This window comes from Rhinopithecus bieti, unplaced genomic scaffold, assembly GCF_001698545.2.
Source record: "Rhinopithecus bieti isolate Rb0 unplaced genomic scaffold, ASM169854v2 scaffold_13550, whole genome shotgun sequence".
Taxonomy (NCBI): domain Eukaryota; kingdom Metazoa; phylum Chordata; class Mammalia; order Primates; family Cercopithecidae; genus Rhinopithecus; species Rhinopithecus bieti.
Genome location: NW_016807452.1, coordinates 7,802 through 35,653, shown reverse-complemented (window position 1 = coordinate 35,653; position 27,852 = coordinate 7,802). Strand labels below are relative to the sequence as shown.

The 27,852-nt window shown below is 42.8% G+C and overlaps 1 long non-coding RNA gene across 1 annotated transcript; it reads right to left on the bottom strand.

Moving 5' to 3' along the window:
* Nucleotides 1–259: 259 nt before the first annotated feature.
* Nucleotides 260–26,753, bottom strand: LOC108535863 (uncharacterized). The gene is made up of 4 exons (XR_001887344.1): nucleotides 26,682–26,753; nucleotides 26,015–26,125; nucleotides 23,223–23,271; nucleotides 260–2,817 (listed from the first exon to the last, which is right to left on the bottom strand). It is a non-coding gene; the product is annotated as an uncharacterized LOC108535863 (long non-coding RNA).
* Between the last annotated feature and the right edge of the window lie 1,099 nt (nucleotides 26,754–27,852).

Here is a 27,852-nt window from a genome sequence, read left to right as displayed (position 1 = left end):
CCCAGGTTCAAGTGATTCTTGTGCCTCAGCTTCCCAAGTAGCTGGGATTACAGGTGCCCGGTACTGCATCCGGCTAATTTTTATATTTTTAATAGAGATGGGGTTTCACAATATTGGCCAGGCTGGTCTCGAACTCCTGACCTCAAGTGATCCACCTGCCTCGGCCTCCCAAAGTGCTGGGATTACAGGCATGAGCCACCATGGCTGGTCTCAAAATTATTTTGATATTCTCTTTTCTCCATTTGTTTTTACTGAAACATTTAACATATATTTCCAATATTCAAAGTTTATGTGATGTCTAATTTCTTCTGACCCCTTTTCCTTGTACCTTATTTTCTTCCATGCTTCATCTTTTCCAGTTCTTTTTTCAACAGGATTCAGTTGATTCTGCCTTTTCAGGGTGGTCCTGAGAGTCCTGGGTGCCACCCTATCCTGGGCCAAGGGAGGCCCAGGGGGCCAGTTAAGGACAATGGTGGGCAAAGGTGGGGTTGCAGTCCCTTGAATGCGGTGAAAACAGGCTGAGGCCTGGAGGCAGCTGTGGTAGGCCAGGGCAGGGTGGAAGACACCAGACTGGGGCCCAGTCAGACCTACAGACCCAAGGACCCAGGCAACACAAGTACCCCAGGGCAGGCAGGGCACAGTGTCACATGACACAGAACATGAAACACAGGCCCAGGCTCACAGTAAGCACATGGGCAAGTGGTCACAGATTCACAGGCCAGATGGACAGCCAGCCATGGCTGGGCCAGACATGTGGACACAGTGGTAGTTTCACACACAGACACAAGGAAGACATGGCACTGTGGGACACAGGGACTTGATGCCACAATGCACAGAGCAGGCTGCAGAGCACAAGGGACGTGGGACGGCGCCTTATGGCACTTCTGCCCTGGAATCCTGTGAGACAAGGGTGGGGGCCCCACTGGAGGTGCCTGGAGCGTCCCCTTGCAGCCCCTCTGGGCTTAGTCCCTCTTCCACACTTTGTTGAGCGGCTTCACCACCTCATCCTAGATGATAAATGCTGTGGCCACATCCAGGCAGACCTGGTCAGTGACTGGCAGGGGACAGTGCCCTTGTGACGGCCTTGAGCCCCTTTCCTCGGGATCTGCAGCTGGAGTCCCCTGTTCCCCTGTTTGTGCACTTCCAGGCCCCGCATATGGGTCTGGATCCCGTCCAGAGGGGCGTTTCCGAAGACGTGGGCTGTGCCCCGCAATGGCTCAGAAGACCCCAGTGATCAGCGGGTTCGTGGGCTTATCCCTTTGGCACCAGTTGCTGCAGGGAGGTCAGGATGAAGAAGCAATGGCCTGGTTCCAGCCCTGCTTCAGCACAGCGGCCGTGAGGCCCTGGTATGTCACCTCAGCCCTTGTTCCCGCACAATCTCCCTAACCCCGAAGAATTACCTGTTCTTGGGGTTTGGGGAGGTCTGGCGGTGGATGAACTTCACTTTGATGGTCTCCATAGGACGGACGACCACCACGGCCTCGACCACGCTGGAGCCCAGGCCAGGCAGCAGCCCGAACCTGCTGTTCAGCAGTCCCTGGACATCCCCCGTCTGGGTGCGGAGGAATTGGAATTTCCCGAACCTGACGCTGCCTCGGAAATGGAGCCGCAGAGCAGAGAGCTGAGGCTGCTGTCCAGGCCCAGGACGCCGTGGCTGTCACTGTGCCCCACAGGCCCCCATGCCCAGTGCCCGGCGGGGACGAGCGCTCCTAGGTCCTCGCGTGCTCGGTAGGAAACGGAATATAGGTGTAGATGCCGCCCGCCAGGTCGCCTGCCATGGTGATCGCCTTCCCCGGGGGAGGCGATCTCCTGCCATGGCGGGCAGGAGAGGTGATGCCCGGCGTCACCTCGGTCCGAGTCTCCTGAACTCCGCACTCCGACCTTAATTTGACACAAATAAAGATCTCACATAAACATAAAATGGGATGTCTTGGCTTCTAATTTTTGTTGACAGCAATAGTATTATTTTATAGGATAGTGTATTGGAGTAAATAGGTTTTTAATTTGTATTTTCATCAGCTCACTGACATTGATATAGTTTTTAGGTTATTGATGAGCAGTTCTCCCTCAGGTACGCCTTAGGGTAGGGGTTTGTGGTCACATAGTTGAGAGGTAGGCTGGGATTAGAGTTTGTTATGGCAGCCATGTTCTGGGAACCAGGAAATTCAAATCCCTCTCATGATACTTTGCTAATATCGCCCAGGCTTGCTGTGCCTTCCCTTTGTGCTGCTTACCAGAGATGGTCTCTTGCACTCGGCCCAGCTATAATATGTTCCATTGTTCTTTTTATTCCGTGCTGCTTAGCCTGGTGGCAGGGGTGAGGGAACGAGGAGATCTCTGATGTTCTGAGGAAGCCTCCCACTCAGCACTGTGAACTGGGGTGTGGGGTGACTGACCTTCAGAGTTTCCTGCCCCTCCTATAGAGGCAATGCCAGGATAAGAGCACATTCCCGTCCCTCCCTCAGTGGTAGGGAGGCTCCTTGTCCATGTTCCTAGCTTCCAGTTGAAGTGGGTCTGCAACAGTGCCCTGTAAATTAACGCTTTCGTTTCTTTATGGGAGATGTATCTGGGCAGAGATGTGGGTGTTGACCTTGTTTCTCCGCCATCAGTTGCAGTGAGTTTTTTCACAGTTCCCTCTGGCTCAGGATTGGATGCTCTTTCCCTGCAGATCGGGCCTTGTGTTCTATATGAGAGATGGGAAAGCTGTGTCTCCAGAGTTGTAGCGGTGGGTGGGATGGTGGTCCCTCCCCATCAGCACCATGGGGGAAGCATTCTCAGGATTCTACCCCATTCTTCCTGCCAGGCCTTGTACAGTTCCTAGAAAAATTATACACAAAAGTATAAACCCTATGTCTATAGACTCCAGGGTTTCTCATTCTCCTTCACCCACCCAAACACAGCCACCAGGACTAGTTCAAAAGTCCTGCTTTAATTTTACTAGTTTCCATGGTCTTCCAGGTACACATTAAAAGCCTGGTGCCTGTGTGACCTGCAGGCTCCTGCATGCCTGTTGTTGGACCTCAGTTCTCCAAAGGGCTCAGAACAAGCCATTCATTTATTTGCAGTTTCTCCAGCTTTTTTGTTTGTTTAACGTAGGAGCAACTCCTTGTCAGATCTCTATATCTACAAACTTAACTCGTACACTAATATTTTTAAATGCATTTCTTTCCTATCATACTTTTAGTGCTGCTCTACCTATGCTAATTGTTATTCAGTATTTTTTATTTGTCTTTAACACCAGGTTTAATTCCTTCTTAAACTAATTTGTATCTTTTCTATTTTCTTCCATTTCATTTATTTCCCTATGTGACTTTAATTCTTTTCAGACAGTTAAATCATTGATGTGTAATTCCAGTGTAGGAGGTCAGATTATACACTGACATTTCTCCTTGACCACTGGTTATAACACTTCAGCCCTGACGACAGTTATACTTGAAGCCAGATCCACTCTTGACATGTATTTATTTTACTATTCAATAAAAATTAACTCATCATGAACTGTATTTTATTAATAGTTGTAGGCTTTATGGACCTGAAAATACAAAAAATAAAACAAAATTACATGACCTCAGGGGATAACATTTGTTTGGTTAATTAAAGCATTTTTGTCTTTCTGTGATTTGCAACCTTTAGTTATCACCTTGAAATATAGAGCAGAGTTGAAACTAAAGTAGTAGGTGTTGGTGAGATTTTGATGGCTAAGAACTTGGAGCTCATTTTGTAACTGAAAGGGAAGTAAGAACACGTGTCACCAGTTCCATATGCTCACAATGCCTTTGGAGTAATCACCAAGGCAACAAGTGACTTACATTTCAAGAGAGAATTGGAATTAAAATGACCAAGTATAAAGCTGAACCAAGGGCTGGGCGTGGTGGCTTATGCCTGTAATACCAGCACTTTGGGAGGCCAAGGCAGGCAGATCACCTAAGGTCAGGAGTTTGAGACCAGCCTGGGCAATATGATGAAACCCCGTCTCTAATAAAAATACAAAAAATTAGCAGGGCGTGGTTGCGGGTGCCTTAATCCCAGCTCCTTGGGTGGATAAGGCAGGAGAATCTCTTGAACCCAGGAGGTGGAGGCTGCAATGAGCCAAGATTGTGCCACCGCACTCCAGCCTGGAAGACAGGGTGAGACTCAGTCTCAAAAGATGGATGGATGGATGGATGGATAGATAGATAGATAAGATAGATAGATAGATAGATAGATAGATAGATAGATAGATAGATAGATAGATAGATAAGATAGATATATCTGACCCAGTCTGACTTGGATCTTTGTCTTTGATAGATAGATAGATAGATAGATAGATAGATAGATAGATAGATAAGATAGATAAGATAGATAGATCTGACCCAGTCTGACTTGGATCTTTGTCTTTAACACTTATCTGCAATACTCATGTAGGCAGTGTGTAAATAACTTGTCAGCAATATTGATGCCCAGGTTCTTCTTGAATTTTCAGCGTTTGGTTTCTCCAGTAGTGACATGTGTTACTGGGCAAAAGGGGCTTGCTATCCTATGCACTGAAGTCAATACTATGACAATGAATTTTCTTTTAGAAAAAAAACTTTTTTGTTGTAATTTTGTTTTGTTTTAAAATGTTTTTATTTCAATATCATTTAGGGTACAAGTGATTTTTGGTTAAATGGATGAATTATATAGTGTTGAATTCTGAGATTTTAGTGCACCCATCACCTGAGTTGTACACATTGTACCCAATAGGTAGTTTTGTTTTTTTTTTTTAATCTCTCATCCACCTCCCACCCTCCCCTTCTGAGTCTCCAAAGCCCGTTATATCACACCATATGCCTTTGTATACTCATAGCTTAGCTCCCACTTATAAGTGAGAACATATGATATTTGATTTTCCGTTCCTGAGTTATTTTACTTAGAATAATGGCCTTCAGCTTCATTCAAGTTGCTGCAAAGGACATTTTATTTCTTTTTATGGCTGAATAGTATTCCATGTGTATGTATATCAAATTTTCTTTTCTTTTTTTTTTTTTGAGACAGAGTCTTGCTCTGCCGCCCAGGCTGGAGTGCAGTGGCGCGATCTCAGCTCACTGCAAGCTCCGCCTCCCGGGTTCACGCCATTCTCCTGCCTCAGCCTCCCGAGTAGCTGGGACTACAGGCGCCTGCCACCTCGCCCGGCTAATCTTTTGTATTTTTTAGTAGAGACGGGGTTTCACCATGTTAGCCAGGATGGTCTCGATCTCCTGACCTCGTGATCTGCCCGACTCGGCCTCCCAAAGTGCTGGGATTACAGGCTTGAGCCACCGCACCCGGCCTGTATATCAAATTTTCTTTATCCACTCATTGGTTGATGGGCATTTAGGTTGGTTCTCTATCTTTGCAACTATAAATTGTGCTGCAATAAACATACATGTGCATGTGTCTTTTTCATATGACTTATATTCCTTTGGGTAGATACCCAGTACAAGGATTGTTGGTAAATCTACTTTAAGTTGTTCATACTGTTTTTCATAGAGGTTACACTAATTTACACTCCTACCAGCAGTGTATAAGTGTTCCCTTTTCACCACATCCACATCATGTGTTGTTTTTTTGACTTCTGATAATGGCCATTCTTAAAGAAGGTGCAAGGTGGTAGTATCTCCTTGTGATTTTAGTTTGCATTTCCCTGGTGATTAGTGGTGTTGAGCATTTTTTCATATGTATATTGGTCATTTGTATATCTTCAGGAAACTCCCGGGTTACAAAATCAATGTACCATATTCGTACATTGTACCAACACCAAGCTCGGAATTGAAGGGATGGCCTGCCCCTCCACACCTGTGGGTGTTTCTCGTTAGGTGGAACGAGAGACTTGAGAAAAGAAATAAGACACAGAGACAAAGTATAGAGAAAGAAAAGCAGGACCCAGGGGACCCGCGCTCAGCTTACAGAAGACCCACACCAGCCCTGGTCTCTGAGTTCCCTTAGTATTTATTGATAATTATCTTTACCATCTAAAAGTTAAGGGAGTAAATCAGCAGTAAGACATATAGATAAAGATCTTGGTGACCTGAATAAGTTCAAGGAAAATGCTGTGCCTTGAGATGCATATGCAAACATCTCCATAAACCTTCTCCATAAACCTTTTAGCAGTACCGCTCCGGCAAGTCCCACCTTATTCCTAAAAGGCGGTTTTCTCTTTTGCTCAGTAAACAAAGCACAGCATGGGTTTCACACGCGGAGATGTCATTGCGCAGGGACGTGGCAGGAATACAGAATGTTTTTCGCTTACTTGAGATTTAGAGAATGGTGATGACCTTTAACCACAAGCAGCCTTTAGGCACTTTGTTTAACAAAGCACATTCTCTATAGCCCAAAATCCTTTAAAACTTAAGTCACCACAGCACATATCTCTTGCAAGGACAAAGTTGGGGTAGGGTCACAGATTAACAGCATCTCAAATACAGAACCAAATGGAGTCTCTTAAATCTACTTCTTTCTATATAGACACAGTAACAGGCTGACCTCTCTTTTCCCCACAGGAATCAAGAACTTAATCCCTTTTACAATAGCTGCAATAAAATAAAATAACTAGGCTTTTACTTAACCAAGGAGATAAAATATCTCTACAAGGAGAACTACAAAACACTGCTGAAATAAACCATATGGGCACAAATAGAAATACATCTCATGCTCATGGACTGGAAGAATCAATACTGTGAAAGTGACTATACTGCCTAAAGCAATCTGTGGATTCAGTGCAATTCCCATCAAAATACCAATATTTTTCACAGAATTAGAAAAATTTTAAAATTCGTATGGAACCAAAAAAGAGCTTGAACAGCCAAAGCAATTCTAGGCAAAAAGAACAAATATAGAGGCATCACATACATTACTGCACTTCAAATTATACTACAAGACTGTAGTTACCAAAACAGCACGGCACTGGTATAAAACTAGGCACATGGGCCAATGAAACAGAATTGAGAAACCAGAAATAAGCCAAATACTTACAATTAACTAATCTTTGATAAAGCATACATGAATATGCATTGAAGAAACAAGACTCTCTTTAATAAATGGTACCAGGAAAACTAGCTAGCCACATGTAGAAGAATGAAACTGGATTATTATCTCTCACCTCATACTCAAATCAACTCAAGACAGATCAGTGACTTAAATTAAATCTAAGACCTGAAATCACGAACATTCTAGAAGATGACCTGGGGAATGGGAGGAACTCTTCGGAACATTAGCCTAGACAAAGAATTCTTGATTAAGAGCCCAAAACAAATGCAAATAAATAAAAGCTTCTGCATAGCAAAAAAAAAAAAAAAAAAAAGAGTAAACAGAAAACCCATGGAATGGAAGAAAATATTTGCAAACTATGAATCTCACAAAGAACTAGTATCCAGAATCTATGGGGAACTAACGCAAATCAGCAGAAAAAATAGTTCCATCAAAAAGTGGGCAGATGACAGAAATAGATATTATTGTTATTTGACTCAAAAGAAGACAGGAGTCCATATCTGTCTCTCTGTGTAGGCCTCAAGCCAGTATTTTTACTAGAAAAGGTTCAGGAAGTGGGTTTGGAGATTAATTGGTGATTGGTGGAAGGAAAGGGAAGGTCTGGAAAGTCCTTGAGCATGCACAGTCATCTCCTCATGCTACATCATGGGTTGTATGTCAAATTCAGGGGAAGTTAGTATAAAACATTTGAATGAAATTTGGGCTGTGATGTTTGCAAGCTTGTTCTGTGCAGTCTCCAGCCACCTTGGCTCCAACATTTTTCAGTTAGTTTTTTCTTGATATCACAAATGGAGGGAGTTCAGCATTTCAGAAAGTTGTTCCCTTTAGTATCTGCTATCCTGCAAACTCAAGAATACCTGTTAGTCAGTGGTTTCTCACTCTTTGGGTCACAATTTTAGTTTCAGCTTTTCAGCACATTTTTTTTCTGTTCTCATATGCTATCCTGTAAGCCCAATAATTCAGTCATATATGTAACTATTTGGGGGTATGGTTTTATCTGCACCCTTCCTGCCCCAGATACAAAGTCTGCCCAGGATTTTGGACCCCAATGGGGCAGAGCCTGTCACTGGAAGATCCATGGGATGGGGCCTTTATGGGTGGTGGTGGAGCACTGGCCTCAGTAAAAATCTGTCCCCTAACATGGGTCCAGGCAAGAGGGGGTCTCATCAATTCAGACTTCAGCTGGGGTCACTGTGGGACCCACCAGATATGTGGGGTCCCCAGTCGGAGTGGGGAGCCCTCTGCCCTCAGACATTCATGGACAATAAAATAGTCCTAGAGGAATGGCTGGGAGGTGAAGGGTGCCCTTCCCATTGGTCATGAACAGGGGCTTTCTGCATGGCCCTCTCTGTCCCAACCTCTGGAGGCATCATGCTTCCTCTGCCCTGAGTAGTCCCTGAAGAAACAGTTTCTCTGGGTGTTCTCAAGGACCACACCACTAGAGCTCATTTGTTCCTTTCTGGTAACCTGGGCAAATGAAGCCCAGGTTATTTTCTAGATTAAAAATAGTACTGTACTGACAGCCCAGAATTGGGGAATCTGCTGTCCCTTTACCTAAGACATAATCTCCACGAGCACAGAGGCTACTCTGGAATCAATAGATCATTTCCCCTCAACCAAACATTTTCTCACCCGACTGGTTTTCTTAAGCTGACTCACCAGCCGCAGTGAGTTTTGAGTAGACCAACGCTGTTATGAGATTTCTTGTTTTCTTCAGTAACTGGGATTTTTGTGGTCCCCAAATGATCCCAGGTGGCTGATCATACAGAGGTCTCTGGTCCTTGACCCCACTCTGCCTCCAGGTGCCCAGAACAACCCATCATAGGACCTTTCCCCTAGGCAGGTGGACATTGTTCATCTTCCTGAAGCAACTGTGTGCCCATCTTGGCACATTTGAAGACAATAGACTTTGCTGTCCAGGGCCCCCTGTTCTCATACCCTCAGGCAGGAACACACCCTTGGACAGGGGAAGAGACTCCAGAGACCCTGGTGGGGGATGAGGACTGGGTCTGGGCTTTTGTTCCTGGTGGAGAATGTGGTCATCTTGCTGGTATTTGAGACCCAGGCAGGACCTTGGTTTGGGGTGTTCTCTGAAGCTCTCGAATGTAGTGTAATATTTAAATTATTTTTTGCTTGCAGGTTGGACATGGAGGAGGATGTGGACACCCTCTTACCCAGAATCAAGGGGACATTATTGCCAAGTATGAGTGGGTACAGGGCAGGCTGCTCTTTCGAAGCGGCAGGGGAATCACCACTCCTTCTGTGCTGTAGTCAGAGGGTCCTGGGCCTACTTGGGACACAGGGCAGGGAGTGGCTGCACACACCCCCATGCCTCCACACTCCACAGCTTGGCCCCCCTCACCCTGACCCCTCTGCATTGCAGGGATGCCAGGCCAGGGTGCCAGTGGACATAGGGCAGGAAGATTTTTTAATCTAGAAAATCACCAATTATCTCCAGATTCTGTAGTGTGTCTTCTGTCTCCTGAGCCCCCACCCCCAGCAATCTCATCTCAGTGATAGGTTTTATTTTGAGAAAGGCCTCTCTGAGGAAGGACATGTCTCAAGTCTGCCTCCTTCCCATGATTGGAACTCCTCCCCAGGTGCCCTGCAAATCCAGCCCAAGGTCAGTGTTAGGCCAGAGCTGAGTGGCCCACTGTGGGAACACAGAGAGCAAGTGGAGACAGAAATATGGCTGGGCTAAGCCCCTGGGCTCTCCAAGGGGGACAGCAGTGCAGTCTCCAAGTCAACAAGGGAGGAGGAGTCCAGCCTGAGGGACCAGCCCTGTCCTTTGGAGCCTGCCCTAGAGAATTACAGGGTCTAGCCACAGGACAAAGGGCTGCTTGGAATGGCTGGTGGGCAGTTGTCCAGAAGGTCTCTGAGGGCTAAGATAGTCCAGCCCTGCCACCCCACAGGGAGGGGTACAGGGGCAGCAAAAGCTGTGACCCAGGGAGAACATGGTCAGGGCCCTGGCTTGGGCATCTCATAGGGAAGGCAAGGTGGAAGCAGAGCTTGCAGCCAAGGTGATCTGACCAAGGGTCTCATGCTAAGAGGGGATCTGGGATCTGGTGGGAGGAGCCCAGTATGGAGTCTCCCTGTAGGGGTCACTGGAGAAGCTAAGGTAGTGGTGACCCAATGGAACTGATGACTTTGGGATGTATCTGGATCAGCCAGCCTGTGGTGAGTGGATGGAGCTGGGGAGGGCAGCAGATTGGGTGAGGCCAGAAGTAGGGACTCAACTGGGACCTCTCAGCAGAGAAGCTTTGGTCAATCCCAAAGCTCTGGAGCACCCTCTAGAGACCCAGCTCCCTGCTGGCTTGGTCAGCACCATGGCCAGAGGGAAGACTGGGGAGACTGAGTCAGAAAAGAACAGTGAGAGGAGGACAGCCAGGTTCCCCGTGTGAGGGCTGCTGCAACAGGAGGGAGGAAGCTGCTGGCTGAAGACCCTAAGTACCATCTGAGGCTGGGGACTGGGTACAGGGCCATCCCAGTTGCCTGTGAAACCCTCAGTCACCCTCATTGACCCTGGTGTCCACCAGCAGTGCTGAGCAGCCCAGTTAAAAAGTGGAAAGGCAGGTGCGTGGATGGATCTGGGGAGTTCTTGCTCAGAGTTTCTGACAAAATAAGGATAACAGAAGAACTAGAGTGCCTAAAGAGACAGTCATGGCTTCGAGGGCACACAGGTTAGGGAAGTGAAGCAACAGGAAGGGTGGGTGGTCAGTAAGCAGAGAGTGGCAGGCTAGATGGTCAGACCCTGTGAATGGCTGTGGGGCCATCAGGAAGAAAGACTCCAGGTGCATCCTCAGTGCACTGGGCAGCTCTCAGGCCAGGCTCCCTGCACCACAGCCTGGGGATGCGGTTACTTCCTGGCGTCTTCTGTCAGAGTTCAGACTCACAATCTTGGGCAGCACTGGCCCATCTCAAGACTAGAGTTTCTTGGTTCCCAAAGAGGACACTGCCTCCAGCCCAGGAGGGGCAGCCCTATCATTTAGCCCAAACCTCCATGAATCCCAAGCAGCACCTACCCAGCCCTTTGCTTCTTCTGTTCCCATTTCCTAGCCTCTCCTGTGTATCAGCCAGCCGGGAGGCTGAGACCTGGGGTGGATGGGGAAGAGGCTGGTCTTTCTCTGGTGCCTGCTCAGGGAGGGGGTCTTTCCTGGGCATCACGCCTCACCAAGCCCAAAGAGTTGCCTGCTTTCTGAAGCTGCTGTGGAACGGGCCTGAGGTCTGAGAAACTGTCCATTGTGCTGCTGCCCTCTGCTCTCTCCAGCCAGAGTCTCAGTTCAGCCGCTTTTGGGAGAATTCGCCATTTGGCCTGCCCATGGACAAGTTCAGAGCTTGGCAGGGGTGACATGGGCTGTGGTTTCCTGGAAAGGTCACCCTCACAAGTGCTTTTTTGCATGAAGGAGGATAACTATTGGTTTACCCAGGAGATGCAAAGAGCAGAAGAGAAAACCCCAATTCCCAGGCATGTGTCTTGAGCCAGGGACAGGCTGGCCAGACCTTGATCCCCTGGGGCCCCAGAGAGCAGCCTACTGCCCTGGGTTCTGTGGAACTCCCCACAGACTACTGGCCATAGCCTCAGGAACATGCCAGCCAGGTGAGGTTTGTGATGACCCATGGGCTTCTGAAGCTGGGCTGCTGGTCCTGGGAGGGCCAGCCCATCCCCCTTGGAGAGCGCCTTTGTGCTGAGGGATGCTCACAGAGGCCTGGGTATGAGTCTCACTCGCTCCAGGCAAGGGGCCCTCCTGGGGAAACCCCACAGATCTGACTGAAAGGAAACAGCCCGCAGCCCATCTGGTCCTTGCAAGGCTGGGCCTCATGAACCTGGGTCCCTGGACTCCTTGAGGGTCCTATATGGCCCACTCTTTCTGACACGGAGGATACCCCTGCAGGCTGCTAATTGTAGAGCAAGGAATGTGTCCAGCCTGGGGCATGGGTGTTCCTGGGATGTCTAATCAGGGTTTGGGCTGGCTCGGGGCTCCCTGCATCACACCCTCACCCCAGGGCTGCTTGACTGGGCTTGATTCCTGGTCTGGAACTCAGGTGAGAGAGGCTGTAACTGTCAACTGGCCTCCTTGCCACCTAATGTAAGGGCCTTTATCCACAGTGGGTGGGATGCCCCTGGGCACTGGGTCCCTCAGCCATCCAGCACCCTCCCCTCCATGCCATGAGTTCCCATGGTCAGCTGAACTCCGTCTGGCTCCAGGTCACGGAAAGACCCCAGGGGTGCGGGTGGGAGAGGAAACTGAGCTAAGCAGCCAGAGGAGAGGTGAGGATGACTGAGCAGAAGTGAAGTGCTCTTTGTAGCATCAAATCTTGCTCATTGTCCCTCAAGTCTCTCTCCGGACTTACTCCCCTTAGCCAGGGGTGACACAGAATCGGTGACTGACATTGCTTTGGAAGCGGAGAGGTCCAGGCTGCCTTCTTACCGGTCCCACCTGGGCAGCACACCACCCCTGCTCATGCTGGGACTACAGTCGGTGGCCCTGAGACCCAAGGCCAGAAATGGTTAAGAAACTACGACTCCCTGCATGCCCTGCGAGGAACACACTGCACTGCCCCTCCCTCCAGAAATGCTCACTGTCCAGGCATGCTAGGAATGTGGTCCAGCTTCCCTCCGACCAACAGGCAAAAGGGGTTAAGAGACTACTATTTCCTGCATGCCGGGCCAGGAGGATAAAGCTCTGTGCTTCCCTCAAAATATCTGCACCACCCCCAATCCCGGCGTATGCTGCGATTGTAGTCTCGCTTCCCTGTGACTAAAGGCCAAAAGAGAGGGGAGGAGGGCACCACGCTGCCCCTCCCACAAGTTAAGGGCACCACCCCAAATCCCGGTGCATGCTGGGATTGTAGTCTAGAAGGCAGGCTACCAACAACCAATAGCGGTTAAAAGATTGCTACTCTTGGCCCGGGCGGTGGCTCAGGCCTACAATCCCAGCACTTTGTGAGGCAGAGGCGGACGGATCACCAGATCAGGAGTCACGAAGTCAGGAGTCTGAGACCAGCCTGCTTAACATGGTGAAACCCCATTTGTAAAAATACAAAAATTAGTTGGGCGTGGTGGTGCATGCCTGTAATCCCAGTGCAGAAGGCTGTGTTAGGAGAATCGCTTGAACCCGGGAGGGGGAGGTTTGCAGAGGTTGCAGTGAGCGGAGAGCCGAGATGGTGCATTGTGCCACTGCACTCCAGCCTGGGTGACAGAGTGAGACTCTTTCTCAAAACAAAACAAGCAACCAAAAAAGATTACTACTCTCAGCATGCCTGGCAAGAGGAGCAACATGTTGCCCCTCCCTCAAGGCAACCGTACGACCCCCCATGATCCCCAGAGACTCCCCCGACCCGGGTGCATACCAACTCAGATGCACACTGGGACAGATGCTACCCGCAGGACCCCCAATAACACCACAATCCCGGTGCATGCCAACACCAGTGCGTGCTGGAACCAGTGCATGCTGGAATTGTAGAGACTACTTCTCCCAACACACCAGGCGAGGAGGGCACAGTGCTGCTCCTACCTCACAGCACAACTTCCAGTCCCAGTTTGGGATTGTAGCCTGGCTGCTTGCCAAAAGGGGTTGAGAGACTACTACTCCCGCGTGTAGCAAGCGATGTCACACAGCGATGCCCCTCCCTCCAGGGATCCCCATGGTCCCCAATCCTGGTCCCTGCTGAGAATGTACTCCCCCAACTCTGTGACTGAAACAGATCAAATGAAATACACAGGCAGACAGCCCAGGCGGCCGCCTTGAGCCTAGGTAAAAAGTGACCCCACGGACCTAACCGATTATGTTATCCTATAGATTCCAGGCGCTTGTATGACAAGCATTGTGAAGGTCCCTGTCTTTGTTCTTTTTCTGTTCTCAATTACCCGCGTGCTTGGGCCAGTATATCTCCTCCAACTTCCTGAGCCGCAGTATAAACACATCCCACCATATGTCTCCGCCTCCATATGTCTCTCAACTTCCTGGGCTCATCCCACCCAATCTATGTTCCCCACCATAGTACCAAAGACCTACCATAATATCCACCAAAGCTTTAGAAAGCAGCCACCTTGGAAAGTCCCCGATAAGAACACAGGCCCGTCTTGTGAGAGCGTGGGAACCAATAAAAAACTCGCTAAATGTACTAAACTTAAACTGTTAACCAATTGTAAAAGCTGTAACCTAGAGAATTCCCTCGTTCCTCCTGCAACTTACAAGTCCTGTTTACATTAGGCAACTATAAAAGGCAAAGCACATGCATTGTTCGAGGCCGCTCCTTGTATTTGTAGAACGGAGGGACGCAAGTCGAAACTTGCATTAAAGATCCTCTCGCCCGGCTTGGCTTTGACTCTGGACTCTGGTGGTCTTCTTCGGGGAATAAACGGTCTGGGCATAACATGACCAACAGGCAAGGTGGAACAGGAATTAAAAGAAATTAAAAGAAATTCAAGTGTATGTAAGCAGAAACTCAGTTCTATGTAAGAAAACCCAGCTCCCCCTGAGAAAGAGAAAGAGCTGGAGTCCTTTAAAAACTTACTGCTTGTTTTTCTGTGGCTAGTGAGCCTCATCTCTCCTCCCTTCCCAGGCATTGTGAGCTGGTGCTGACCAAGCCAGCAGGGAGCTGGGTCTCTAGAGGGTGCTCCAGAGCTTTGGGACTGACCAAAGCTTCTCTGCTGAGAGGTCCCAGGTGAGTCCCTACTTCTGGCCTCACCCAATCTGCTGCCCTCCCCAGCTCCATCCACTCACCACAGGCTGGCTGATCCAGATGCATCCCAAAAGTCATCAGTTCCATTGGGTCACCACTACCTCAGCTTCTCCAGTGACCCCTACAGGGAGACTCCATACTGAAGTCGGCATAATGAACGCAAGCCAGGGGGACCAGAGGGCCCGTTGGTCTCTCTCCACACATGAGGGAAGTTTGTGTGGTGAGGTCATGGGCAGTGTCTGCATTTCTGCCATGAACAGGGCTCTAGTGGAAATACTTTCATTATCCCTTTTTAAATATCCCTTTGGACCAGTTTTAGTAGTTTGCTAGGGGACCTTATTATAAAATATTATACATGGTTATATAGTGATAACAGTGATAACTCTCTTAATTCATTTTTTTCATTTGGTTTTTAAGATTAAGTACTCCACGGCTACACACTAATGAAACCGTGTAGACAAAGCCTCAGATTATGAACCAGGGTCACCTGTGGAAGGTCCCCGCTGAAGCCAGTCAGCCTATCAGCCTGTCCCTCAGTCCCAGCAGTATAAGTCCTTCCTCCAACAAGTCATTCAGTTGGCTGGCAGCAACCCCTGTTAGGATTCTGGAAGGCATCTGCTTTTCATCTTAGATTGTAACAGAAACTCAGGATGAAAAGTTTTCAAGACTTAAAAGCCCAAGTCTCTTATATATTTAGTGTAATTTTGGGTATTAGAAAATCAGTATTTTCAGCATCTTTGAAATCACAATGCAAAAACAGCCTCAGCTTCATAAGACCAACCCTTGGTATCTCTGTTGTGCAAAGTAGGCTAAGATAATGCCCCAAAAAGCATGTTATATGCAACATTATGCTCACTCCAACAACAGAATTATCACACGTTAATTCAGGGGGGTCTTTATAAGACATAAAAAAAAAAAAAAAAAAAACTTTCTTGAGAGGGAAAATTTTACAAATCAAAAAGTTTCTAGAACATAACATTTACATCTTATAACAAATAAATTATGTGCACAACTCTTTTCCTATGAATACATTAGTTTTCCATAATACTTTTCATTTTAGCTTGAAAATACCAGTTGCTTAAAAAAAAAAAGACACAAAACAAAACCCCAGAAATTTTTTTTTTTTTGAGACAGGGTCTTACTCTGTCACCCAGGATGGAATGCAGTGGTCGAATCTCAGCTCACTGCAGCCTCAACCTCCCTGGCCCAAGTGACCTTCCCACCTCAGCCTCCTAAGTAGCTGGGACTACAGAGGCATGGCACCACACCTAATTTTTATTTTTGTTTTTTTGTAGTTACAGGGTCTCGCTATCTTGCCCAGGCTGGTCTTGAATTCCTGAGCTCAAGCGATTCACCTGCCTTCGCCTCCCAAAATAATTACAGGTTGTGGGCCACCATCCCTGGCCTATTTTTTTAAAAGCTGATAAAGAAATAACACACCAGTGCCTTCTGGGGGAAAAGCTTTCAGGGAAGCAGTCATTTATAGAAGATGCTACCATGGTGAAATGGGGGAACTAATCCAGAAAAATTCATACTTTCTTTTTTTAGATCTTCACTCCAATCAGCCTCATGCACAAACATTCCTGACCCTCACTTCAGTAATACACTTTTGCCTCTCTCTCTTTTACACTTTCTCCCTGTAGCTGATTTTTTGTGACTCCCTGGCAGGAAAAGAGAAAACATGCTATTAATTGAGCACTATTATGTGTCATGGACTGTGGTAAATACCTTCAAGAAGAAAGTCTGGGCTAAAAGGGCTTCACCTCAGTCTACAGGATGTACCTCACAGGGTCTTTGAACGTTTGGTGACAGGCATTCTGGGCACGTCTTCCAGGCTGAGGTGTAGCCCTTATGGAACAGACTCACTCTAGAAGAAGCTCAAGTCCCACCTCAAATTTCTGTCTCCTCTGTCTGGGGCTATCAGGGGGGACAGAAGCCAAGGGCATCCTTGGGGATCGGCCATAGGAGCTGCTCCCTGGGTGGGGAGATGGAAGCTAGCAGCTCAGAATGGGGACACAAGATGAGTTCCAAACAGCTCTGTCACAGAGAGTGTCAGCAGAGCTTTGTGACATCAATTGCAAAGAGAAGGGGCATGTGACAGAAGAAGCCCTGATGAGTCACAGCCCATTCTGAGGAAAGGGAGAAGAAAGTAGCTTCCTGAAGTTCTCTTGCCTTGTTAACCCATTGCATTTATTCTGAGAGGCTCCTGCCAAAAACAAAGACATTCCACTTCCATCTCCTTACACGCTAAGCCAGAAATATGTGAGTTATAATTCAACTGCACAGACCTCTCTATTTTATTCCCCCTTAAATGATACCTGTAATACTAATACGTTCCTCAAAATTTTTACCTCACATACGGGAGACAGAAGAAATAGGGCTTCAACACTGAGTTAATTAAAATAATTCAAGCTAATTATTTTCCTTCATGCCATAAACTGTGAACAGTTTTCATTATTCTTTGGGTGTTGTTACATGCTTAAGCAGCCAAGCAGGCATCTCCTTAATCTTTACTAATGATTCCAAGGAAAGGCAAGTGTACTTCAAAGTATGTGAAATGTACGGGGTGAGAGAAGAAAAGGTTGTAGCTGGAGCTTCCAACATTCAATCAGGTTTAATTTATTTACTTTGTCCCAGTATATAATTCTATTATTTTATTTTTGTTTGGTACCTTTGTTCAATTTTACTTTTGATTGACAAATAGTAATTTACATATTTATGGTGTACAATGTAAAATTTTCATACATGCATACATTGTATAATGATCAAATCAGGGTAACCATCATATTCACCACCTTAAACATGTACTATTTATGTTATGAATATCAATGGAATTAAAATGAAAATGTTTATCAGTGTTGTCCTTGCCTCAATTTGTTTTACACATTAGTGTCTAAGGCAATGCACTGTTCAGTTGTCCACTTCAGTGAGCTTTTGAAGTTAATTTCTTGCTCTCAGAAAAAAATACTGCTCCTATCATTTTCTTCAGTCTCCAAATTTAAATGCACAATAAACATTCTGGACAGTATAGAAAAATTACTAGACTGAGGATTGTGGTAAATTCCAAATCACATTAATTGGAATAAAGGGTATCCACAGGCTCTTCCATTATTCATGTGTAATTGTTAGCTGTGGTCATTAACACTTGGAATTGTCTAATTGACTAATATTTAGCTTTGTAATAAATGTTAAATATTATCTATATGGTATTTTGAGTATTCTATTTACCAAGGAGATGAATCCTCTTTCATATATGGTAAATTACTTATTCATTTATTTTACTGTGCACATTAATATTTTAATATTGTATGTATTGCAGATTTTTGTGTCAGTTTTTTGTCTTTTAACTCTCTAATTTTAATATATTTGAATTTGTTAGTTTCTTCTTTTCTCTTTTCCTTATATCAAAAACTGCCTATTCTTTATCAAAAAATAACCCCTGGTGACTTCTGCAAGTTTTCCAGTTGTATTTTGCACATTTGAATCTACAATCAATTATTATCTACAGAATAGAGAGGAATGAATGCATTTTACCAATTAAGGCCAGGTACGTGATTCACACTGCACTCAGGAGTTTGAGACCAGCATGGCCAAGATGGTGAAACCCCGTCTCTACTAAAAATACAAAAATTAGCCAGGTGTGGTGGTGGGCACCTGTAATCCCAGCTACTCGGGAGGCTGAAGCAGAAGAATCGCTTGAACCTAGGAGGCGGAGGTTGCAGCGAGCCGAGATCGTGCCACTACACTCTAGCCTGGGTGACAAAGCAAAGCTATGTCTCAAAAAATAAATAAATAAAATTTAAAAAACAAAGAAAAATATTAAAAGTAGGAGATAAAAAACAGAGGTAAGCCATAAATTTGTAGGCACCATCCATACAGCCTTTATAGAACCCAGAACAAAGATAAGTAAATGTTGAGTATAAGTATTTAATATTTAGTCAAATATTGTTAATAGATAAAGATAAAAGAAAACATTTTCAAAATATGAAGACAAAGAAAGTTTATTACCAGATATTCTTATTATTATACCTCAGAAAGAAATGAAAAACAGACACTTGTAAACATATGGGAATTATCTATCATATATATTAAACTAAAAACGAGAGAACTGACAGCATTAATTTCAAAAGTATTTAGACACATTTAAACTGTAAGTTCATATATTTAAGTTAAATTAGATGGCAACTTCTGTACTACTTAAATTAAGTGGTGACAGAATAATCTGTTTTTAATAAAAATAACTTGGTAACTTTCTGTCTCAGTTTCCGTCACACTGATTATCTTTTTATCACATCTGGGTAGCACTGAAGGACTGACAGTGGCATATACATTGCCCACAAGCCTCTGGACACCCAGGACAACAGGGTCATATGACCATAGCAAGGCTGAGGTAAATGAGACGATGAAATCAACCCAGTAGATGACCACAAAGAAACTCACTAGGAGCAAGATGGTCAGAGTGGCACTTTTCTCTGGGGAAGGTCTTGGGGAGAGGCGGGTGCTGTGAAAGTACCGGAATTTCTTCTGGTGCCTGAACAAAAGAACCACCAGGTATGCACTTGAAAGCAGCATTATTCCTATAAACAAAACATTTCTGGATAATGACAGAGTAAGAAACAGTCTTCTGATGATTGAGTTCATGGTGGAAAAGTGAATAGTATTTACTGAGACGCAGAAGAATGCTCAGGGTCACACTGGAAGAAGCTATAGTGTACAAGATGAGATTACTACTGAAAAAAAAACTAGAAAAAACATAAAAAGAAGAAGAAATGGCAAGTGAAAATGGTGGATTTATGGTTAAACCTCACCAACCAAGAGCTGCTGGGGCTGATAGAACACTCACTGGCCTGCAGAACACTCAGGAGGCAGGCGGTGCAGATGAAGAAACTTATCATCTTGTTTAGGTAGAAAAATACGTTACACTTGAAGTTATTCTGAAAATACAGTGACTCAAACCGACCTGGAGAAAACAATGACACCATAGTAAGGAGCATCACTATGTGGTTGAGGGCCAAGTGATAAATGGTCAGGTCAGTGGGCTTAGGCCTGCATTACAAAAGAAGTATGAAGACGTGGAAGAATGAGGAAGCTGATGGTTGAGATTCCAATGCCAGCTTGGAAAAAAGAGGTATTCTTTAATGAAAACATAAGTGAAATGTAATAATCTAAACTGAGGAAGAGAAACATATTTTGAGTATCTCAAAATAAGACTTTACATCACAAATGTCATTATGGTATGTTCAAAATCATCACTAACATGTTTTAATCTCATAAAATTCTTTATTCATTAATTCTAGTACATAAATTTTCAAAAATGGTCTCAGCATTATTTTATACACTATATATAGTGTACAAATATATATATATTCCAAGAATATTTATGTGTATACATAATTCAATTTTTTTGAAAAAAAATCTGACTGACTCTCACATCACAGCATAAATTTTCTCAGCCTCTCTTTCACATTTAAGAACTTCTGTGATTACCTTAGGCTCACACTCAACTCAGATAAGATCAGATGCATTCAGGTTGGTATGGTTGTAGACACCAAACTCGTAATTCAAATTAATCTCCTTATTTTAGAGTCAACTGATTTATCACCCTTGATTGTATCTGCAGCCTCTATTCGTCTTTGTCATGTACCATAATATATTCCTAGAACCCAGGCGTCAAGACATGGGCACTTTTGTGGGGCATTATTTCATTTATCACAACTCCTATTGACTGTATTTTATTTAAATAATCCTGGCTCTGTCCACCTTGTGTTTCCATCCCAGAGAACCCTTATGTAAACTTTTTTTTTTTGAGACAGAGTCTCACTCTGCTGCCCAGGCTGGAGTGCAGTGACACAATCTCAGCTCACTGCAACCTCCAGCTCACTGCAACCTCCACCTCCCAGGTTCACGTGATTCTCGCACCTCAGCCTCCCATGTACCTAGGATTATAGGTGCCCACCACCATGCCAGGCTAAGCCTTGTATTTTTAGTAGAGACAGGGTTTCACCATATTGGTCAGGCTGTTCTCAAACTACTGACCTCAGGTGATCCGCCTGCCTTGGCCTCCCAAAGTGCTGGGATTACAGGCATGAGCTACAGCACCTGGCCTGTAAACTTTTATATCATGGAAGAAAATTGCAACCAGCACGGTAGCTCATGCCTGTAATCTCAGCACTCTGGAAGGCTGAGGTGGGCAGATCATTTGAGGTCAAGAGTTCAAGACCAGCCTGGCCAACATGACAAAACCCTATCTCTACTAAAAACACAAAAATCAGCCAGGAATGGTGGCATGTGCCTCTAATCCCAGCTACTCGGGAGGCTGAGGCATGAGAATCATTTGAACCTGAAGGGCAAAGGTTACAATGAGCTGAGATCACGCCACTGCACTCCAGACTGAGTGACAAGAGTTAGAACCTGTCTCAAAAAAAAAAAAAAAAAAGAAGAAGAAGAAAAGAAGATTGCTAAAATCCAGCTCTCAATATTAAAATGACCTACACTACCATTCTCTGCCTTTTAACATAAAATAAATTGCATTAAAATGATAACTTGTTGATCCTTGTTGAGACTTCAGTTATTACAGAGATATCCTTTCATGCCCTTGAAAAATACTAAGGTCTTTAATACTGAAGATAATTTGCTGTATCTTAAAGAGAATATCTCTGTATCAGAACACTTTATAAATTTATGAAATACTTTTGCAATTGCTTTCTCTTGTTACTGTCCCTGGATATAGGCACTATTATTGTATCCAATTAAGTTAATCCAGGGCTTAGAATAATTTACCTTTATAACACACACACACACACACACACACACACACACACACACACACATTAAATTAGCAAATAAATTACTCAAACTTCAAGATAAAAATGTTAAGTTATGATTTCAAGGTCACTTACAATTATACCAACTTATAAATGTAATATATGTAAGACAATGAAGATAATTTGACAACATTTTTAGATTATACTGAGAAATTCACATCTAAGTTAGAACACTGCTCTAATATCAACTGATGTGGATGCATTTACAGACTAGAAATTTTGTAGTTGATATAATCATTGTTGTTTTATCTCCCAATGCATAATCTAGTACATGTAAACATTTATGTCAATGTCCAGAACCAAACAGCAGACAATTGCCACCAATATATACTGGTGCCTTCAACAAATTTAGGTTTTGCTTTCATGTTAGATCGAGAAGCTCCCATATTATGTCAGATTAAAGGCACAATAATCTCTCCATTTAAAGTACAACAGTTCAGTACCAACAAAACAATAGTTGTACTTGAACTACTAATATATAAATAATTATTTAGTAAATATATAACAATCACTTTACAAATATACTGTGTGTATTGCAAGTCATGTCCCAGAAACAAATAATAAAATTACAAAAAAAAAAAAAAAAAAAAAAGATAAGAATTCTAATACTTTTTATTTGCCCAATGTTGTGTCCAGGTCACATATTTTAATACATCCTGCACATTTTTAAATAACTACTACCTACTACAAAAGAGTTTGTCTGTTAAATTATCAATTTTTTTATCTAATGAGGATGTTGAGGACATTAGTCCTGAGTCTAGAGGAAAGAACAGTGATTTTCACAGACTAGGGTTAAATAATTAAGTATAAAACATTTAGTTCAATTTGAATTTTAGGTAAATAATGGATAATGATTTTGTGTAAATATCTTCAAAGAATTGCTTACACATACTACAGAAAAATATGCAAATATTGCATAGCTGTATAAAAAAGTTTTCTGTTGTTTATTCTAATTTTAAGCTTAAGTGTGTATTCTGTATTTTAATTTGGTAAATCTGCCACATCTACCATAAAATTATCACAAAATTTGAAATAACATGTTACAGGGCTGAGGGACACAGAATAGAAAAAAATTTATACAGGCCATATGATTTGGTCAGAATGTAAAAGAAAATTGCTTCCTGAATAATATACTAAAAATATAAATTGAGATGAACATGTGAGATCTCACTATGAGATGTGGCAACCAGATATTGCTTGGGCTGAGAATAAAGACCCTGAGCAATCTCAAAGACTGACAAGACAGGTCAAGTACATTCTCATTATACTTGATTTATCTTCTAAACAGTGCAAGTTTACATACACACACACACACACACACACAGTGATGGGGAAGATAACACCATTAAATGGACTAAGAATAAAAGAGTGATTACAAAATTTGCAAATTTAGATCATATGTCTAAAGAAGACAGTTTTAAAAGACATTAGCCATACACAAGGACCCAAGTACTATTATGCATAGAATAATATTCTATTTTTGGCTGTGCAAAGTGACTTATGGCTGCAATCCTAGCACTTCTAGAAACTGAAATAAAAGGATAGCTTGAAACCAGGAGTTCAAGTCCAGCCGAGTCAAAATAGTGACTTCCTTTCTCTACTTTTTAAAAAAAATTTAAATTAACTGGGTGTGGTGACACAAGCCTACAGTCCTAGTTCCTAAAGAGAATGAAGCAGGTGAATCACTTAAGCTCATTAAACTGTGGCTGTAGTTAGCTATAATCATACCTCTGCACTCCTACCTGGCTACCTGGGTGACAGAGTGAAAGACTGTTCTCTGAAAAAAAAAAAAAAAAAAGATATTATATCTTGGAGAAAATAAAGTTAAATAAAGTCTATTTCCTTATTTTTATAATAATGTCTAATTGACAGAGATACTTAAAATAGCAATTGATCTACAGAATTTTACACTGTACCTGATTTAGATTAAAGTTACATATAGCCTAAATAATGAAATAAAATAATGCACTTGTTTTATTATTGTTTTGATAGCTTCATGGTCATTACCAATTTTATCATATTCTATGAATGGCACTTAAGACTTATGACTGGTCACTGACAAAGTGGTTATGAGAATTGCAAGTGACAAGTGATGGGGGTGGATGATTTAGTGGCAATAGTTGAAACCTTTAAAATAGAGCTAGGCATTGTAGAAAAAAAACACTTTTCAACCTAGATTATTACATGAAAAAAATGTGAAATGCAGAAATGCCAAGAAAACCCCAATTATGATAGGTATAAAATAATAACTGAATAGATTAAGTACATTTCAATTTGTTTGGCAATTTAACTTACTGTTGGATGCAGCTAGGATGTTTGCTAACATAAATTTTTATGATCTCAAGACAATTACTTCTCAGGTCCCTGAGCAAAAAAATAAGACTATGAAAGTGTCACTGAAGAAACAGGAGACAAAAAAACACTTGAGGGGCTTGGTCACAAGCCATGCCATGGGCTACAAATTGGGGAAATTTTAAAAATCTGCCAAGTAGTGTGTGTGTGTGGGGGGGGGGGTGTCTGTGTGTTTTAATCTCTAGGATGAAGAGTATATGTGAGCAAAATAAAATATAGCATTTTTATTTTTTAAAGCTTGTGAGTTTTTGGTCTATTATATCTCTGGGCATCACTCTAATGTGAAGATGAGGCTGTATCTAAAATTCAGTTTGGGAGGAAAGACATCTGTGTCCTCTGTACCTCAGGTACACTGATCAAGATCAGTAGAGGTCCCTCCCTTCCGACTTTCTCCCTTATGAATGCATGAAATGTAGAGTTTGTTATGAATAATTTTAAGACAAATTAAAATAATCTGAAGTTCAAGGACATACAGGTTTACTATTGATTATGTTTTTAAGATGCTTCTGAGCTTGTGGGTCACAATCTCTATCAGCATTATTTTGTGTATTTATTCTACCCTAATTTCATCCTGTCTTTCATTTTAAAGAAACACTGACACGGCCGGGCATGGTGGCTCACGCCTGTAATCCCAGCACTTTGGGAGGCTGAGGTGGGCGGATCATGAGGTCAGGAGATCATCTTGGCTAACACAGCAAAACCCCGTATCTACTAAAAACATACAAAAAAATTAGCCAGGCGTAGTGGCGGGTGCCTGTAGTCCCAGCTACTCAGGAGGCTGAGGCAGGAGAATGGTGTGAACCCGGGAGGCAGAGCTTGTAGTGAGCCGAGATTGCCCCACTGCACTCCAGGCTGGGCAACAGAGCAAGTCCGTCTCAAAAAAAAAAAAAAAAAAAAAAAAAAAAAAAAAAAAAAAAAAAAAGAAAGACAAAAAAGAAAGAAACACAGACACAAAGAACACTATTTCTGCAGAAATAGCTAACTTACTAATTTCAACAACTGACTTGACATTTACTAGTTATATTTATGAATACATGTTTTAACTAGATTATAAACTTAGCCAGGCATGGTACCTCACTCCTGTAATCCCAGCACTTTGGGAGGCTGAAGCAGGCAGATTACTTGAGGTGAGAATTTCCAGAGGAGCCTGGTGGACATGGTGAAACCCAGTCTCTACTAAAAATACAAAAGAATTAGCCAGGCATGGAGGTGGAGGTTGTAGTCAGCCAGCACCATGCCATTGCACTCCAGCCTGGGTGACAAAGTGAGATGACTATATAGAGAGAAAGAGAGAGAGAAAGAGAGGAAGGAAGGATGGGAGAGAGGGAGGGAGGGAGGGAAAACTAAAATCAGAACTTAGAAGTGATAGGGATACAATACGAGAAGACCCTGTTTGAAAAGGAAATACTATATCCTTAATATTTTTGTAAATTATTACTCTCTTATCACTAAGCAATCTCACCTAAAGAAATATAAAAACAACTTTATAAGTTTGGTTGGTTTATAAAACACAGTAATAAAACTTAATTAATTTAAGACAATATTTTAAGTTATGATAAATATTGCAAGTCCCCATTCAGGTAAGATTTTAACTCTGTAAAGATTTAATAAATAGCAAAATGTGACATTCTTAGATAGTTATGTGGTAATCAGAAAAAAACTATTAAAAATTTTATAAAACAATGAAAAGGATCTTTATGATTTCTAATAATAATTATTATAAAGTACAGTAAATATCTAATATATTCAGATAACACAATTTTAAGCAATCCTAAAATATTATAAACACGTTAATGATTCTCCAAACTAAAAGAACAAAGAAAACTAAATAATCTCTCAATTGGCTTATATTTGTTTTAAAATATAAAATTTTACATCAATGAATAAAATAAGGTGTCATATAGCTAATTTATTAAATTCCAACTCAAATACAACAACATGAAAATACAAAGGTCTTTCCACAAATCTATAAATGTATGTACTCATAAGAGTAAATTTGTATTTTATCTTGAAAACTGTTCTGCTGTTAGCAGTGATTCAGTGATAATTAGACTGTGATTACGAGAAGCAATTCTTCTAACATTCCACTGAGAAAATGTTGCGTCATGCCACCACCCACTTGAGTCTTAAGCTCTCACTGTTTATGCAGATGAATAATAGACACTCACCCAGCTGAGACTTTCAGTTGAATCTTTGTAGGTAGGTTGAGGACCACAATATGCTACAAGGAAATGATGCCAGGAGCTCATCTCCCTTTAGGCCAATAATTGTCATGTCACCTGTAGAAGCAGGATAGCCAAGGGGTAAAGGTTATTAGAAAGAAGTCAACAAGGGGAAAACTAAACTTAACTCCTGAAAAACAGCAGGTGAGGAACAGATGGGCTTTAAACTTTGTCACGTCTGATCTCGCTTTCATGGTAACCTTGCCCAGGTGGGTGGTCTGGTCTAAGTCCTTGTCAACAAAACAGAAGTCAAACAATATTTTTACTTAAAAGAAACAGAATATAATATTGGGTTTCTTGATGTAACCCCATTGGTTCCAGAGTGTCCTGTAGTATTCATACATGTTCCTCAATGGTCTCAGGGTAACAGCTAGACTCTAAGCTACTCTGTTGGGATAAGAAAAATGTCCCCCTTTTCAGGACAACTTAGAAGAAATGCTTTTCACCACAAGAAACAGAGTCCTGAGCCAAGGCATCTGGCAGGGAAAGGAAAATGTAAATTTCTTTTCACTTGCAATATATTAGGCCTGGTACATTTATCAAAGGCAAAATGAACACCTCCTCTGCAAGAAGCACTGATGTTTGGGGAATGCACTTTTTTCGTATAACTTACTTGGATGTGAATTTCCAGCCACCTGTGTTTCTGTGTTCTGTCCTCCCATCTCTCAGCATCATCTACTGTTTTCAGTCACAGGGGTGTTTAATTTTACAAACTCAGCATTAGATCATCCACTTTTGGCAACTGCCAAGATTTTGCTTTGTGCCATTTATCAGCCATACCTGTAATATAATTAACTCTAACTGTAAACTTAACCCTTATTGTGACTGCAACATTTAGAACCCGATGCTAAAGTGATTGCTTTTCTTTTCACAAACCAATGGATCTTGACAAAGGGCATCAGCTTACCCTGTAAACAGGCTACAGTTCAGCATGGTGTGTTCTCATGTGTCATATCTGATCCTCAAAGAAACAAATCTTTCAATTGGCCTCAGTCAGAAACATCTTTACTTCTAGACTTTCAATCACTGTCTGCAAATATAATGCTGCTACTATGTCAAACCCACTTTAATCTATTATCAGGTGCCATCCCCACAATCTCATTGCTCAGCTTAGGTAGTTTCTTAGGTCTTGATTTGTTATTTTGATTGCCTTTTTATGTCTTGATTTGAAGTTTCTTTATTTCTTCCTTTTTTGAACCAGTGCTCAAAAACAAAACTATCAACAAAGACATATTCACAGCAAAGCTATTTAAGTAATCACGACATTTCAGATTTTTTTTTAAGTGAAGATAACTTGTGCTAGTATATCTATCTTCCACGTTTGTAGATGGCCACCTTCCACTGTTCTCTCACAGGAAAAAGAGAGGTAGAACGAGAGAGTGCATGCTCTTTCTCTTGTTAAAAGACCACAGTTCTATGTTAGTACCATCCAACCCTTTTGAACTTATTCAACCTTAATTCCCTCCTAAAAATCCTATCTCTAGATACAATCATATTGGTGGTTAGGTTTAACCATAATAATTTTGAGGAAGACCCAGTTTAGTTCATAAAGGGGAAAAGAGCCATATAAAGGTTACATTTCTGTATCTCATTAAAGCTAAGTGAGTAAAAATGTCAAACAGATTCTGATAAGATGTATATTATAAGCCTTGGAGAAAACAATAAGAAAATAAACAAAAAATGCATAGAAAATTATTACAGAAATTATAATATTGCATGGAAAATATTTACTTAATGCAAAAGAAATCAACGAAGTTAGAAAAAATTTAAAAAGACTACATGAG